Here is a 17,584-nt window from a genome sequence, read left to right as displayed (position 1 = left end):
CAGCAATCCAGCTGTTTATGTTTGTGAATTCATGTGTTCAAGAGAAAGTCATAAGAGCCTCAAAGACTCAAAAAGTTGAATAACCTGTTCGTAGAGCAGGTAAAAGAGACAGACAGAGAAGATATTTCTTCTTATAAAACAACAATAAAGGCTGCAGCAGACATTTTCAGTTCACAGCTATGCCGTGTAAAACCACATCAGCACAACTGAAGTGAAATGGTGTATATGACACTTTGTTGATGACTGGCTTTATGATGAGTGTCAATAGTTAAGGAATTGCAGATTCTAAGTGAGACAATTCAGTGTTCTTCAAGTGATGTAAACAGACTCGGAGACATTAATTATGTATTATATTTATAGGAAGTTTATTGACATTTGACACACTGCTTTGGATAACCATGAACACATTTCAATTTTGATACTTTGAAGTGTATGATTACAGACATCAAATAAATGTCAGGGCCAGTCTATTCTTCTATTATTCACCCCCCACACACACACCAGGGGAGGAAATAATTTTACCCCTTTGAGGAAGAATTTGGTTTAATAAAAAAAAAAAAAGCTAGTTTCAAGGAAGATTAAAATAAAATGAATTATTATGTTATGGAGATGGGCTATGTAATTGGATTGGCTGGCAGTGACCGCTCTACAGGGTATGCAAATTATCAAGTGTCATTTAGGAAAGAATTATAATGGGTTTATATCATTTTATACATGTAGCAGTCTGTGGCTTTTACCCATCCCCATCAACAAAAATAATGATTTTGTAGGAAAACCAGGGAATGCTTAAAACAGGACAGTTGGTCAGTAATTTGTCCTCGCCTGGGCAATAGTGATCACTTATAATAATAATAAAGAGCCTACATATACCCCATTGTGGCCTGCAGGGGCATGTACACCATCCGCAATAATAAAAACATGTAAAAAGGGTAGTATTCACAGAGGTACTGAGGCATGTTACATGGGTAGTACGCACAAGGTGCTACAAAATTACAGTTGCATTTGACAAATTTCAATTTGCATAATCAATTAGGGCCACTAATTAGAAAAGTTGATTAGGGTCCTAATTATTTTTATGCAAATTATGGAAATTTGCCAAATACATCCATAGGTTTGTTGCATTTTATGTGTATAGCCCATGTACCAAGTTTCAGTACTACCATACCTCTTATAATTGTATCTGAAAACTTTACTTTGCATAATTCATGCATATATAATGAAAAAATTACCTGACAACACTTCATGCCAAAAATAAAGAAAATTATAAAAAGAAAGTTGTTGCCAATTTGTTGGTTTTGTACCATTTTGACAGACCATATCTTGAGAACCGAATGTCCGATTAAAATCAAAATTTCAGTTTTGTAATCAGGAGAGCATGGACTTTTAAATTAGAAAAAAAAATCTATATACTAGTGTTACCTTAGTTAAAACGTATTGAATAAACGTTTTAAAAACATTTTTGTGTTTGCTGGGAACACATTGCCCAGAGGTTTTTTTTTTAAAGATGTGTCTCAATTTCACTTAATTGTTGACCAAAGTGAGAGGGGTGGACCAAATATTTTCTCCTCCATTTTTTTCCCTAGGAAATACTTCTTATTACCACTTACTCGTGCCCCCACCTGCCCCCCCCCCACTAGCTATGGCTATATAATAACATGGTTCATTGAACTTCATTCTCATATTTGAAGGGTATATTTTTGTTGTCTATCGCTACAAGATGAAAATAATTCTCAGGTATATCAAATCATTTTTAAATGAACATGTACGTTTTCAAGATTTTGTACACATTACACTTTGCACTTACAATTTCAAACGTCCAACTTGAAGGGGTACTTCACCCTGCCAAATTTTGTGCCTATTTTTGCATTTTTCACTTAAAATTATAGCGCGTAGGGACAAGTAAGATATGTATATTATAGGGGCAAGGACTACAACTAATGCACTGGAAATTTTATTTCAGCACCGACAACAGTTGTGGATTTACAGTCAAAAATGAGGGAAAACCAATATTTGATCAATAAATCAATAACTATTTTCCTTGAGTTGCTGAATTTTCAGTGCAGTAGTTGTAGTCCTTGCCCCTATAATATACATATCTTACTTGTCACCAATGCACTATAATTTGTAAGAAAAAAAATGCAAAAATAGGCACAAAATTGGGCAGGGTGTAATACTTCTTAAGGTTGGTCTGAAACCTGGAATTATGGAAACTTTCGGCCTCTAAATTGTTGGTCTAAAGTATATAAAAGTATACATATTTAGAATGGCAAAGACTTGATAAGTTCATCTGTGAGGTCAAATGTGGGCCAAAATGCCATTTTTCGCCCAAAATCCCACAAATAACAGTTTTTGGCCCACTTCTTTTTCGTACATCGTAACAAAAAATTCTTGGGCCAAAATTTTGTTTTAAATTATTAATATTTAAAAACTTGGGTCCTAGATATTTTTAAATTTTTATGGCGCTGGATAGTACATTACCCGGGAGATTACCCCACTGATCTCTAACCAATGTCTGTGGTTCACATACATGGATAGGCCTCCCAAAAAGCATTTTTTCAGAAAGAAAAGTTCTGGTAGATTTTTGTTTTGCTATTAAAACCAGCTACATGTGTGTATGACCTATAATATAATAATAAAGGAATCATGGGTTTTCATTTGTGTAGTTTCATTTTTTTTTTCGCCTCCAAAGGCTAGATATTTTTTTTTCAATTTTAATGTATACTTTTATACAAAGTTGGTTGGGGAATTTTTTTTACTCATCAGTGAGGCAAAATTTTTTTTTTTTTTTTTTTTCGTCTCACTAGCGGGTGAAGTTTTTTTTTTTCGTCTCACTAGTGGGCTAAGTTTTTTTTTCAAAAACTCCCATGCCCCCTGGAAATCTAATGGTGCGCCTTACCAACATCGTAACCTTGATATCGCTTCTTGACTGATCTGTATTCAGGGAATGCTGAATTCCATTACCCCCTCAGTGACTCAAGAATGTAGGCCTACTATTTTCCTTATACCTTCAGTCTTGGAAAATAGTAGACATATACTCTCCAGATCACCTTGGGGTAATAATTTGCACACTTTCTATCATGAGCAGCCAATATTCCCACCATCCACTTGGTCATTGGGCTATTCCAGTTGAAATCCACACTACCCCTGTGGAAGATTTAGCCAAAGTCTTCCACAGATGGAGTATGAGTTTTCGAATAGAATAGACAGTTGGGTAACTTCCATTTGAAATACTCACTCCATCTATGGAAGATATAGACCACTTGACATGTGACGTCATTACCCGGCAGTATGCACACGCATTATGGCACTTTCCATTGTTCTTTGCCCTGCATTGTGCGTGCGCATCGTAGTTTGCTCAGGGCGTGTGTATTTTAAATCTCCCACCACATTTCATATGGTACAAGAAAGCCATTGAACTGTGAAGCGGTTCGTTCGAGCAAATCGAAAGACCAATCCCTCGCCTAGTCGCCTTTGTTGATAAACATTGATGTCAAGTGGTCTATAGTTAAAGCCATAATGCAGGGGGTGTATGGGTTTCAAAATAATTAACCCTGACCAATTACATTTGAAAAACATACTCCCCTGTGGAAGGATTGTAACTGGAATAGCCCAATATGAAGATATGACCTTAATCTCCCAGGGAGTGTGAATTTCAATTGTGGTTACCTGAATGGGTGACTCCACTTGAAATCTACATCACCTGTGTCAAAGATTAAGGTCATGTATTCCATAGGGGTGTATGGATTTCAACTGAATAGCCCATTTGGTGTATAACAATGTGTTTGAATAATAACAATGAAAAACACACTTTATCACAAGTTTGTACTTAATCATTAATATCTTTTATTTGCTAAATAAAGTTATCTCCATTTGTAATAAATGTGTTTGTTGAATATAAATTACTGACATCATTTGCCACTTGTATTGTATTACTAGTATATCATACTGTTATAACATGACAGAGTGCCGAATAACAACTTACTAAATATATAACTATAAAGCGTCCCCATTTGTTGAATTGCTTCCCCAGGAGTGTTTCAGTTAATCGCTTGAATTCGAGATCAAGTTTTTATATTGTTTTATCATGTCAACAGACTCACCACAGGACTAGCGTAGATACCCGCCCCCAACTCAACACAAAAGTTGACAACCATGAGAGTTACCAAATCTTTCATCTTTCAAAAGCCCCTTTTGCAATGATTTTTCATCAAATTTACCCCTTTTTCATGCAAAATCGAGGACTAAATATGGCCAAAAACAACCCCTTTTTGCGGTTTTAAATGACTAGAATTTCAAACATCCGCTTTCAATGATTAGAATTTCAAACACCCCTTATCAATGACACTAAATATTGACATAAAATTTCTGGATTTTCTCAATTACTTTTTATCAAAATATCGCGGACAGTGCAAATTAAATACCCCTATTATGCTAATTTCACTGTCAAATTTCACGAAAATTTGCCAATTTCAAGGTCCTTGCTACTGGTAAAAAAATAACCCCTTTTCCACGTAATTTGGTAACTCTCATGGTTGTCAACTTTTGTGTTGAGTTGGGGGCGGGCGTGATATCGAAACAATATGAATTTAATACACCCTTGATGCCATTTTCCAAAAAAATGCTATGTCTCGGAGCTTGCAAACATTTCAAAATCCAATGATTTCAGTTCATATGCACTACAAGTTGCCATATTTGGCTGAGAAATAGCACTATTAATCTAGGCTATGGAGCCATTTCAACAACACCTTGCATTCAGTGGGAAAAGGTCATTGAACTTTCAAACTTGATCATAACCCATTTAAGGGGGTACTACACCTCTGTGGTAAATTTGTGACTATTTTTGCATTTTTCAAAAATTAATAACATATACTGGTAACAAAAGTTATGTATATTATTGGGGCAAGGAATCCAATTACTATACTGAAATTTCAGTGAATCAAGACAAGCGGTTCAGTAAATATGATAGGAAATGAGGTACATCCTAGCGGTACATGTACCTCATTTTCTATCACAAGTATCAAACCGCTTGTCTTTGTATAAGCACCCAAAGAGCTATTTGGTTGAATACAATACTTGCACTTAAAAATTATGAATGATTAGAGTTTTGCCTTTTCACAAAGAAACAAACAACTGAAAAATGCCCATTACGGGCAAAACCTAGGTGGTACTACACCCCTTGATAAATTTGCGATTATTTTTGCATTTTTCTCTATAAGTAATAACACATTGGTAACAATTAAAGGTTATGTATATTATAGGGGCAAGGAATCCAGTTACTACACTGTAATTTAAGTGACTCAAGACAAGCGGTATGTTATTGATGATAAGAAAAGAGGTACCGCTAGAATGTACCTCATTTCTTTATATAATGAACCACTTGTCTTCAATCACTGAAATGTCAGTGAAGTATTATACATAACTTTTGTTACCAGAGTGTAGTAATTTTTTAAGAAAAATGCAAAATTAGTCACAAAATTTATCAAGGGGCGTAGTACCATACCACCTTAAAGCCTTCAATTTATAATGTACATCAAGGTTTAGGTGTAAGTAACATTAAAGGAGGTTGGTCAAATTTCATCGCATGATATTTCTACCATGGATGAATGATCTTGAAGTTAATACTACTGCCTATACCTCTTGGGACAGAATATTCCTTTGTTGCTACATCATAACACAAAAATACTTTTTTTTATCTTGAGACGACATTCTAGAAACAGTTTTTTTTTATTTTTTTGATATCGGCCTTATTAACAAAAAAAAAATAACTTAATAAATTTCACATATGCCAATATGCACAAAATGATGCATAAAATCAGAGTCTCCGCAATCATAGCATTGTGCCTTTTATGTTAGAAAAATAATTATGAAGCATGAATCGCATGGTTTATTTAAAACAAACTCATATTGACTATAAAAACGAATAAAATAGTCGGCTCTCAACACGCGATATTCAAAATTCCTGCGCTGAATCTGTCTAAGTGCAATGACATAATGGTTATTTGTACCAGTACTCAATTGTCATTACACTCGACAATTTCAGCGCCAGGAATTTTGAATGTCGCCTGCTGAGAGACGGGGTGTTTTTAATCGCTTTATAGTCACGATGGCGAGTTTGTTTTAAATAAAACCATGTGATTCGTGTTGATAGTTATTTTTTACATATAAGGCATAATGTTGTGATTGCCAGAGACTTCCTTTAAAGATACTACAATGTAGGCCTAGTTCACCTGTCAATCAAACTCAGAAACAGTTTGTTTGTATACATTTTTTTTGATGATTGAAATTTCTAACCCATCGGGAAACAGCATGCCCTATGGTTAGTTTTTTACCTTTAAACATACAAACTCTCTAAAAAGTTAGGTCTTAGTAATAGGAAACTAATGCTAGAAAACAATTCCTAGAAAAGTTGCCCTTTTCCTTCCTAAAGTTCAGACATCATTGGCCATTGTCTCTGATTTGTGTGCTTTTAAAGTTAAACATATCACAGGCCGTGGTGAGGATTGACATGATCGTCAGATGCAAAATAGTTCACTCATTTCTGACTATCATTATGAATGCATGTTTTTGAAGCTCCTAAAAAATTGGTTAATGCAAACCATGCAATACAAACAAAATGCCCTTTTTAATATGATACATGCAGAGAGCAGCATGCACTTTGCTCAGTGTGCTACACTATATATGCAGTATGCTCTGTGTGATACAAAAATACACAATTACTTTACTATCAACAATAGCATTGACATAACTACACAAAAGATACAGAAAAGGGATATACAGGGTGTAACAAAAAGTTTACCATCAACTTTTGCTTGTAAAGTTGACCAGGTGCATATAGCCAGGATATGTGGCTGCTAAGGGGCTGTTATTTTCTTCGGGCAGGAGGGCACCTATGTTTCAGATGGACATTTTATTTTAAAAGACCATATATATACAATACATAAAAAATATTTCAGTATAGCCCCCTCACAAAAACTAGTGCATTGCATTTGTGCTTGCTCAATTAGCATTTTGTGCAAATTTTAGTACACAATTTGTTACCGTTCTTTTTTATGGACCTTTTCATTTTACATGTAAAGTCTATGGAGATTAATATTAGAGAAGGCTGTTAATTATGGATGCTATAGCCTCATTTTAGGCTATTTTAAGAACTTACAAGTTCATAAAAAATGGCAACAAATTGTGTAATAAAATAGAAAATGTCACTTGAGCAAGTCCAATTAAAAATACGTCTGGAGTGGGGGCTATAGCTAAAACAAAAAAAATGTCCTACACCTTAGGCCAAGTAAAAAAATAAACATATTTCACGTCCGGGTTTTTGAAAAAAAGGAGGAAGAGGGCCTTTTATTTTGTATTTTTATCGCAAAATCAGTGTAAATACCCATAATTAGAGCTGTTTTAGCGTATACAATAATGCCTGGAAAAAGGAGGAGGCCTCTTTTTATTTGTTGTTCTGAGAGATAGGCCCCTCTAACTATCACAAAACCTTTAGACTATAGAAAGCATCTCTACTTCCTAGACATATTTTTTGAAAAGTTGTAACTGAATTTCAAAAAATAAAAATATAATTGAAGAAACCTCAAAAAGGAAGCGGGAGGGGCGTGAAACATGTTTATTTTTTATTTGGCCTTAGTGGTTATGAAACAAAGGTGAGGGGTCATGAATATGTCAGTGAGCAGAGTCGATTTTATGAACCCCTTCCATCGTGGGCTGAAAATTTTGTGACCCCCTATCTTTGGCGGAATATTTTGATGACCGCCCTTTTGTACATGCATACCAGAGACAAATTTCCAAAAAGTTAAGAAATGTGTGTTTGATGGAAAGGTGTGCACAGTACAGAAACATTATTTTGTCATTGTAACTAAAGATTGTAAAATTTGTGATGGAAAGTGTAAATGTGCTCGTAGGGCACCCACATTTTTTTAAGTCACACGCCCTTTCACTTTCGTTTTCAGAGAAGAACGGCAGCCCTTGCTCAGATTGACGCTGAATGCCTTGTTATTCTGTTAATGAGCGACATATACAAGGAGCTTTGTTTGTGCAGACCAATGTCTAAAGCGCGTGTCGGCCAATCAAATTATCACGTCTGTAGTTATGTTTGTCAGGCGATTGAATCAGCCAATCAGAACCAGTGCCGTAACTACGGGGCAGAGGGGGCAACGTGCCCAGGCGCTACCCTTAAGGGGCACCAAATTGACCAATTCAGCATCGATTCCGCGCCTCTCAAGCGATGAAAGTCAAAATTTTCAGCACAAAATCACTTGAAAGAACATTTTAAGACCGATATGCAACTTCTGGTAACCAAAATTAATTAGTGGTAGGCCTTATTTGTCCAAAATTTTGCGCGTCGTCCAGCAAGCAAATGTTTAAAAATTTCCCACGTCTAAGATATTCTGGGGGGTGTAGAGCATAAATTTTTTTCTTGCCCCAGGCGCTACCAAACCTAGTTACGCCACTGATCAGAACCCTACTACCGTGTTTACACTGTGCCCACTCAAAATGTAAACAAGTGCCATTCTTCTTTGAAGGAAACTGTAGTAATTATAACCTCCTTTTTTGGTGTAAAAAAATTATGACCCTCACTATTTTTGGTATACAATTTGTATGACCCCTAGTATATTCATGACCCCATTCTGAAGAAAATGACAGCCCCCTAAATGCACAAAAATTGTCTTTTATGCAAAGGTCATTCAGCACTTTTGAGCCAACCTGAAGCATTCATCCTTGTTCACCTTAACTGATATTGGAGGTCAAGCTTCACCTCGATCAGCTTACTTTTTGCTCACAAATTTGAAGTCAACTTTCACTATATAAAGTGTTCTGTTGGGCCAAGCTTCACCATGCATCCAAAAGGATTTTCATTGTCTCACCATTTATGCGTTCAATTTGTCACCATGCATCGGTTCACGATAATAATGCCTGAAAGCGAAAGCCAAGTTTAACCTTAATCATACGAATGCTTTTATTAGTTCAAGCTTCACCCAGAAGTTCATTTTGATAAGTCTAAACTTAATCATCGTAAAGCGGTATCCAAGAAGAAGAAGAAAATAGTGAAGCTTGACGTGGCTTGAGGAGGGTACTGAGTTCCAAGATTCACAATGATGCCCACATTAATGTCTACTGGATCTTCTTATTGTGGGATAGCAACCCCTGTAAACATGGTAAATGTATTCCTTATTTTTAAGATGCTCGCTTGGCTTCTGTAACAGTATCCACATCAAGTTGTGCAGCAAGTGTGTATGCTGTGGATAGAAAAAAATACGATTATTATTGACATATCTCTGTTGAAATGTTCTCATTCCTAAAACACTATTACAATGTACCAAATCATTGTATATATTATCTTCAATTAATTGTCACCATAATTACTTCTCCTAATAAACAAGAAATCAAGGGCTCAGGGACATAACATCTTAACTCAAAATTGCTAGTTTGAGTGCACTGTGTAAATACAAACCATGATGTAGATCTATATGATTTTGTGTACATTAAAATTTTCATATTAAAATCTCATTTTCATCACAACAATACTGTGGCGTATATTGGGGGTGCCACCAGTGTTCGAAATATGCCTCAAAAAGTTACAGGCCAGCCAGGCTTGACCTTTTAAAAAAGTTACCGGCCAGCCAACTAGATGCCAGTCAGAAAATTTCCGGCCAGGCCAAAAAGTTACATGCCAATGGCCGACTGACCGGGCATATTTTGTATGCTGGGTGCCACCCCCAGTCCCAACCTTTCCCTGGTTCTGGAGTAAGGTGCATCTCATGCCCCTCTTGTCAAGCAAATTTCTTGTCCCTAGTCTCAAAACATGCCATTGGTCAATATATTACTGCATACCAAATTTAAAATTATTCCAAAATCATAATAGGGGCCTCCGTGATGCTGAAATTGTTGGTCAATGACCATACCCTAATGTTAATGTTAGAAATTATTGCTGCCTTATGCATTTTAGTTCATGCAGTTAGGACTATTAATGAATAAAGATGTTAAAAAAGCATACTTGTCTCAAAATTAAACATAAGGGAGCTATCTACAAAGACCAAGTTTATGTAAACACAAATGGCTGCCTTGTGCTGTCTTTAATGTGTAATTGTGAAATAGCTAAAATATTCATAACTTTCCTATTTGTGCTATAAACTTTGACCTGTTAGGCAGATAATACTAAAGACTTGAGATCACACACTTGCATCTAGACCTTGCTCAATTTGATGAGACAACACACACAGGCCTGATGAGCTCGAGGGTAGCCTTGTTCAAGGCCTTCTAAGATTTCCTCCTGCTTGAACTATTTTTGGGCTCATGAAGTCAGTGAGGGCCACAGATTACAGCTATTAATGACCGTGCGTATGCTGAAAAATTGAACTTGGGCTCAGTCTACGAACCGCCAAACAGCCTTGTCTCGCCATACGAGCTCGCAGGCACAACCGGAGTTTGATTGTTCAACTTAAAACACAGGGAGGAAACTTAGAGGGCTAGCCAGAGGGCTGAGGTTCTTCAAATCTTGAGATTGGATATCTTCGATTGGCACTCGCAGGAAATCAGAGCTGGGTTTTACTCCATGCTCAACGCTCATTGATATTGAGGGCATTAATGTCATTGAGTGATGCTTTGGTACATGTATGCTTCAGAGTCTCAACATTCTGGGGAAAGGAAATCAGGACCATATTGTTTATCTCTGAATATGAAGTGTGATCCAAGGATCATGCACATTGCACAGCTAGATCAGCAAGGGCTGCAGATGGAGTCATTTCTGTAGACACTGATGAGGGTTTCCCAAATCCAGTTCCAATAAGGCATATATGTGTCATGATTATTTACGTCATTCTGCTTCATACTTTGCCTTTCATCTGGCCTAGCATCTACAATGCTCTAGAATTTTAAACTTCTGAGTTTGCTCACCACTACCTATCCACAACTTCACGATATAAACCACCTCTGCTGAGAACTCCCATCTGAAGATTTGAAGAACCTCAGCCTCCATTCTTTTAACATATTGGGTGCTGTGACTGCTGTCTCATCAAATTGAGCAAGGTCTATAAATGTGCAAATGTGCGATCACTCTTCTGTAGTAGTATCAGCCTAACAGGTCAAAGTTGGCACAAAAACAGTAACGTTATGTATTCACAATTACACAGTAAAGACAGCAAATGGCAGCCAATTTTGTTTACATAAACTTGGCCTTGTTATTTTTTGAGTAAGACTGTTATTTTGATCATCTTTTATTCATTGATAGTAGTAAGGACTAAGTTACTAGTACAGCAGTCATTTGTAATGTACACAATGCATGAATAAAATAGCTGCCTTATGCATATGGTATGGCTATTGACCCCCAAAACGACTTTGGAATAATTTTAAATTTGCAATGGGGACAAGAAATTTGTGTGACATGAGGTGATGGGGGGCACGAGATGTACCCTATTCTGGAGCCACTGATTTTGTTTCTAGATATTTGTGTAACTGCATTTCACAAAATGACCAAGTGATAATTTTGACAAGTTGGTACTTTCACAGCTTTGGGGCACATCCATTTTGTATCCTTGCCCTTGGCGCACAACCCCTAGCTACACCAGGCAACATGAAAAGAAACATATATACGGGAATAGCTGTTCTTACCAACAATGGCTGGTGTGTGTCATTCATGGTCTTGTTTGATCACATCTAATCCTGTTCTGCCCCACTGTAAAAATCATCCATCAATCTTCTACATAGTTTTGCAAATGTCTTCTCCATATCCAGTGTACTTGGAAACACAAACACTGCCATGCCTGGAGTAAGCTCCACCATCTGGAAGTAGTAAAACAGTTCAGTATAATTATAACACTTACTGGCAAAGTTCATGGAGATTGAATGAAAGATAAAAAATTGGCTCAAATTTGTTTAGCTGTCAACGTCACACAAGTAGCCTACAGGTACTGTATTCACCATAATTAGTTCCCTTCTCCTAATAACCACCCTTAAAGAAACTTTTGAAAGACAGCTGTACAACTAAATTCATCAAATGTCTAAATAAAAGTATACCTCAGTTCTAAACAGTGGTGGCACTACTAGGGGCAGGGGGCATTTGCACATAAAAAATAATTTTATTAAAGAACATCCATGGATCACTTTGCAGGGTCTTAGGCAAGATTTGAAGGTTTGGGTGTGTAAATTGAAAAAACTGGGTGTGTAAATTTAAACATTTGTGTACAAAGTATAGGCCATGTGGGCAAAAACTGGGCGTGTACAAATTTGGGTGTGTAACATTTGCTGGCTGCCTAAGCCCTACAATCAAAGAAATTAATGTTGGTACACTCGGGCATACTAAATGTAAATCGCCACCCTCTCCCCCAGTTCAATGTTGATGAAAGCACTTTTTCCATTGGGCTCTCCAGTCTCCCCAACATTGATTGAGGGGAATGGGGAGGAAGAGGAAAGGAGAAGGTATGTACTTCTCATCAAACATAGTTATACTAATTTCACTTAACTCTCAGAGCGGCAATGAAGAGTTCCAACATATTGTCAAGGTGTACCAACTATTAAATTCCTTGATTGTAGCTTCCAAGACTATTTGTGGTACTATTTGTGATTTATCCCTCAGAATGGATAAAATAAAAATCAAATCAAATGCCTTGATCAAACTTCATCCAGCAGGAATATCTCCAATATTCTACATTTCAATTTTTTATTTACGATTTAGCAAAGGAATATACTATAGATAATGCATGATGTATATATCGAATTTTTTATATGATGTATTTTATTGACACGAAATTTGATACAGGTAAAATATGCCCTTCCTGACTGCCATTCTGCCCTTTTTTATGTCCTCTACCAACGGCTAAAATAGTACAAAATATTGCACCAAATGGCGTCATTTGCACCTCAAATTTTTAAAAATCGCTTCACAGGGGGGACACCCCTCTGGCTCCCCCACCCCAGGTGCTAAAGCAGCCATTGAGTGGCACTTTGCTGTTTTCTTTTATTTCATGTGGCACTTCAACATATTTGAGGAAGCCTAATGTACATGATACTTGTTGTGAACGCAGCGAGCAGGAAATTGGCAAAGTGTTTCCGTAAATGTTTTCCTTTATAAAGCCATTTTAGAGTGTTTTATTTAAAAGGCGCCCTTACTTGATAACTCTAGCTTCAATTTCAAATTTTTTTGCACACGATAGTTACGCATTCGATGCTAGAGTGCATTGCTAAAATGTTTTTCGGTGGGACAGCGGTGCAATCTTTTGTTATATTTATTCTGTTTAAATGTTGAAATTTGGATGAAAGTTATTTTGATGAGTCAACTACAGTACGGTATCTTTTGAGCAAGATTTGCCTATTTTGAACAGTCTAAAATTTTGCTAAAGTTTAATTTTAGCAACATTTTTGATGCGATTGTCTGTCGTGATCAGCTGTGTAATTTACTATTTTACTTCTGAACTTTCATTGCTTTACACGGTACGTGTCATGCTTCAGCAAATCCGACTAGATTTTGAATGCAATGGTCTCTAGAATGTAGGTATGCTAGGTGAATTCAAATTTGCCATCAAACTGCATCATTTTATATATCAAATTAAAGCCCTTGAGTAAACAAAGCCAAAACTGAAAACCTTTTTTCATAGCACTTTCCGTAGCAAAGTTACATCTTGTCAAAGATTGACTTTCATCAAACAATGTCAAAAGATTCAGCTAGCAAAATTCCCCAAAGCGGCATTTCGGGGTGTTTCTAGATCTTAGTCTCATTATGATAGCAGCTTTTTTAATGGAACTGCTATCAAAATCAAAATTCCATGTGCGAGTGACTTATCACCATAAAAAATCATATATTTGGGTCAAGTGAAGTATAGAAAACCTATTTATGTAGGTTTCTTTCTTCGGGCACAAGTTTCGGGCATTTCTATGTAAAAATGCATTGACATTGTCGGCGAATTTGGCTGACTAGCAAATGTGTTTGCCTGGCATACCTAGAATGTGAAGCTATCGGTGAACAAATTCTTGGCTATCTCTTCTCGAGCAACTTGGAGCAAGGCACCCATGTGTGCCAAAAATCACTTGCTCCCCCCCTCGGCTCGGCTTGCCAAAAATTGCTTGCCCCACCCCTTTCGGCTCGATAAAAATTTCTTGGCACCCCCCCCCTCCCATTTTACCGCCAGGAATTTTTATAGGGCATTAGGGGGGTGCTTATTTTGTACAAGTGGACTTTTTTCCAGGTGGGGTGGCAATTTTACATCGCACTCCCCCACCCCGCAACCCCCGGCTCATAATTATTGCACAGCCCCTACGTCAGAAGTAGGTATAGTGCAATAGATAGAACAGTCCCCGGCATGCCCGGGAACAGCCCCGACCGAGAGAATGCTAAATATCTTTATCATGTTTACTTTAAGCTTACCCATGTTGTTACCCGGGCTAAGTTACTAAACACACGTCACACATATTTTTAGACTGAAGTACTTACTTAATATAGGTGATAGCTGCTAACGACGCCTCTTTCTTTCTCCAGGCATGCCAGGATATCAGTAAAAGTAATATTAGTGGATGAATTATTCACTAGAAAGAATAAGATGACTGGAATTCTTCTTCGCATGTGTGTACATATATATACCAATCCAGCTGATCAGCTGATTCGTTGATTAGTCTCCCACCAGTCGTAAACCAAACTGGTTACGGCATGTATAGCAAGTCAACCCTGCCATAAATCGTTTTAAATTGAAAGAGATGAAATTCCCCTCAAATTCGCATTTTGAAAAGGAAATTTTTAACTTTATCTGGCTGACCTGATAGCTTATGATTTTCTTAAACAAAATATGGCAAAAAAAATTTTTTGGAAAATTTTTTGAGGGGTCTTGGACCACGCCCATTCCACCTCCCTTAAGATTATCACCTATCTAAAATGGTTGTATAGTTATAGCCCATAACTTATATGTTCGTTTTATCATGGAAATAGTAGATGAGAAGGAATCACAACGAAATCGATCGCCTGTGACTAATCCCGCTTATCTATTCTTCATTACAAAGGAAGAGGACTCAACAAATTCCCTTTTGAGGACACTCATATTGCCGCCATCAGCGTGATTTGGTAGCATAACTGGAAATTCATAGCGATAAATCTTTGCGCACAAACAAATTTTGAACCGGTTGTTGTGACCTTAGTTGATGAAGCGCACTTTTAACGTTCGTTTAGACTGGATTTTATAAACATTTGCAACAGATTTCTGCATTTTTAGATGCAGAGAAGTCAAAACAATACAAATATTGGGAAATTTAATCAAAATACGTTGTATTTTCGACCATCGACTAAAGACACTTTTAAAAAAGTTTTACATTTTGTAAGGATAATCGTATTTTCGCTGACCCCAAATTTAATTAAAATGTAAAGGTTGTTCCGATTGTTTCCGAAAAATGGGAACAGATTCTATCATAAGACAAACGGAAAATCAATTCTATCAAATTGCCTTCACATGTGCCCCAGACCGCCCACATAGGTAAATTTGCGCCTAAATGTTTCAAATATATGACTTTCTACTTCCGATTTTGGTAATACATCCTTCCCACAAGGCATTATTTTTGGCTATGTTATCCCATCTGTCCCATAATGCATTCATATTTCCCGCCCTTTCCTGCTCACAAGGCCGCATTTAGTCCATAAGCATTGGTCGCTTGACTGCAGCTTTAGAATTGAAATGTCATGTCATAGAAATGTTACGTCACCGATCGTGTTCGGATATAATCCTGAGGATTATGATATAACTATAGCGGTTGACGTCAATGTACATGTCGGCAATGTGTTTGGAACTTTGATGATGGTTAGTTGTGATTCCTTCTCATCTACTATTTCCATTGTTTTATGTATGTATCTACATTCTACAATTAATTTGATGCATTTAATTACAATCTGTAATCTGTAAATATGATAATAAAATGTTTAAACACTGTGTTCGACTTTTTGACAATTATTGTGTTTGACTTTTTGGTAGGTAATATGTATCCAGTGACAGCACCGGGAATTCGAAACAGATTCATCGGGATCGTTCTTAAAAGTCATTAATATAGCAAAAGTTTCCAAAGCTGATCCAAATTAAATTAATCAGGTACTCACTCGAAATACTAGTATTTCTATCAGGAATCTTGTTCACACTGGATTGGTTTTACTGCAATTTTTACTTAAATCCATAGCCACAATTTCACTGTACAGAATGGTGAATTTATTCCACAACTGAAGATATCTACCAGTTCCACGTTTATGCGTTGTCCATGGCACCACATGCCTTTATTAAGGGGGCACGCAGCACACCGACATCGCCTGGCTAATAATTATTTGGTGCAGCAGAGACATTAAAATGAATACACGGGATCGATACACGTGAATTGCTATGCACGATTTTGATATCAGACGAAAATCTTCGGATACTGAGTTAGAAAATGATGAATATCTCCCGTAAATGAATTTTTCTCAAGAAACCAGATGTGGTCCCATACACTTGAAAATACGTGTTGAACAGATATTATAGTCGTTAGCGTGCGCTTTGAAAATTGGCCGTGCGCTTTGAACTCAAAATTTGACCAAAACTCTCAATTTTATATTGCGTTGGTCCTGTAGGCCTATGGACTACAGCGCGCAGCAGGCTATAGCGGCACTCACTCAAGTGGAGACAGTATATTAACCATTGACCACAATGTCGTATACAAGCTTGCTCACACAGCGAGAAATCAATTACCCCGTCTATTGTCATAGCCTTAGTCAGGTCACTTCGCTAATAATATGCATCTCATAAGGTCCGAATAAAATAGCCATGTGTGGCTGTGGATTCAACCTACCATGGCGATTTCTACTATGAAGATATCGGGGCGATGTCACTGTGCGCAGGATCACTTTAGACATTGCGTTGTTTCTTATCTTCAAAAGTAATGATGATAAGTACATACAAGTTTACATTTTCAAAAAGAAAATGATGCAAGGAATCGAACTGGCATGGCAAATTTCTACAAAAAGTGTCAAATTTGATTTACCATCCCAATTTTTTTGTCCACCTGCTGCGCCATAACATCTTGCCCTAAATTTCCAATTCGATGAAAATTGCATATTATAACTTCTTAAGACCTGATACTCTTTTTATTTATCAAAAACAAATTTGGTCAAAATTCAAAAAAGTCAAATGTTGGTCTTTTGGGGCCATATTTTTAAAACGAAGAAAAAATTCTAAAATTTGAGAAAACTGTTTCTAGTTTTATGTCTGTATAACATAAATAAGTTATATTGTTATGGGCCGAAAAAAAAATGGAAAATCAATTTGGCGCTTTTATCAAAAATTCAAATCTGCTATGCTAGTTGGATCACGGTTGTTTGATGACATGTAAACTGTGTCATTTTAAAGAAAAGTTGAACAATGATGACATTATTTATCTAAAATCTTGTTTGCATCTTTACAAGGCGTAAACACTAACAAGTGACAAAAGAATTTGCAAAAAACTTTTGATCATGAAAATGTAAGGTATAACTCATATTATTTGGCTAATTTGAATTAAAAATATATGTAAATATCGCCCTCAATTTGCACACAAATGTACAGTTTATAGAATTAAAATTACCACAAAAAACAGTAAAAGAAATAGAATC

General features: G+C 36.6%; 1 long non-coding RNA gene across 2 annotated transcripts; it reads right to left on the bottom strand.

The window, feature by feature from the left end:
• Window positions 1-8,430: 8,430 nt before the first annotated feature.
• On the bottom strand, window positions 8,431-14,700 carry LOC140146466 (uncharacterized). 2 transcript variants are annotated; one of them, XR_011858251.1, is made up of 3 exons: window positions 14,426-14,700; window positions 11,611-11,781; window positions 8,431-9,239 (listed from the first exon to the last, which is right to left on the bottom strand). It is a non-coding gene; the product is annotated as an uncharacterized lncRNA (long non-coding RNA). The 2 variants fall into 2 exon arrangements; XR_011858252.1 differs by lacking the exon at window positions 8,431-9,239 and adding an exon at window positions 10,728-11,076.
• Window positions 14,701-17,584: the final 2,884 nt, after the last annotated feature.

Source organism: Amphiura filiformis, chromosome 2 (assembly GCF_039555335.1).
Source record: "Amphiura filiformis chromosome 2, Afil_fr2py, whole genome shotgun sequence".
Classification (NCBI taxonomy): Eukaryota; Metazoa; Echinodermata; class Ophiuroidea; order Amphilepidida; family Amphiuridae; genus Amphiura; species Amphiura filiformis.
Note: the sequence above shows the minus strand (reverse complement) of the source record. Positions and strands in the feature narration are given on the sequence as shown.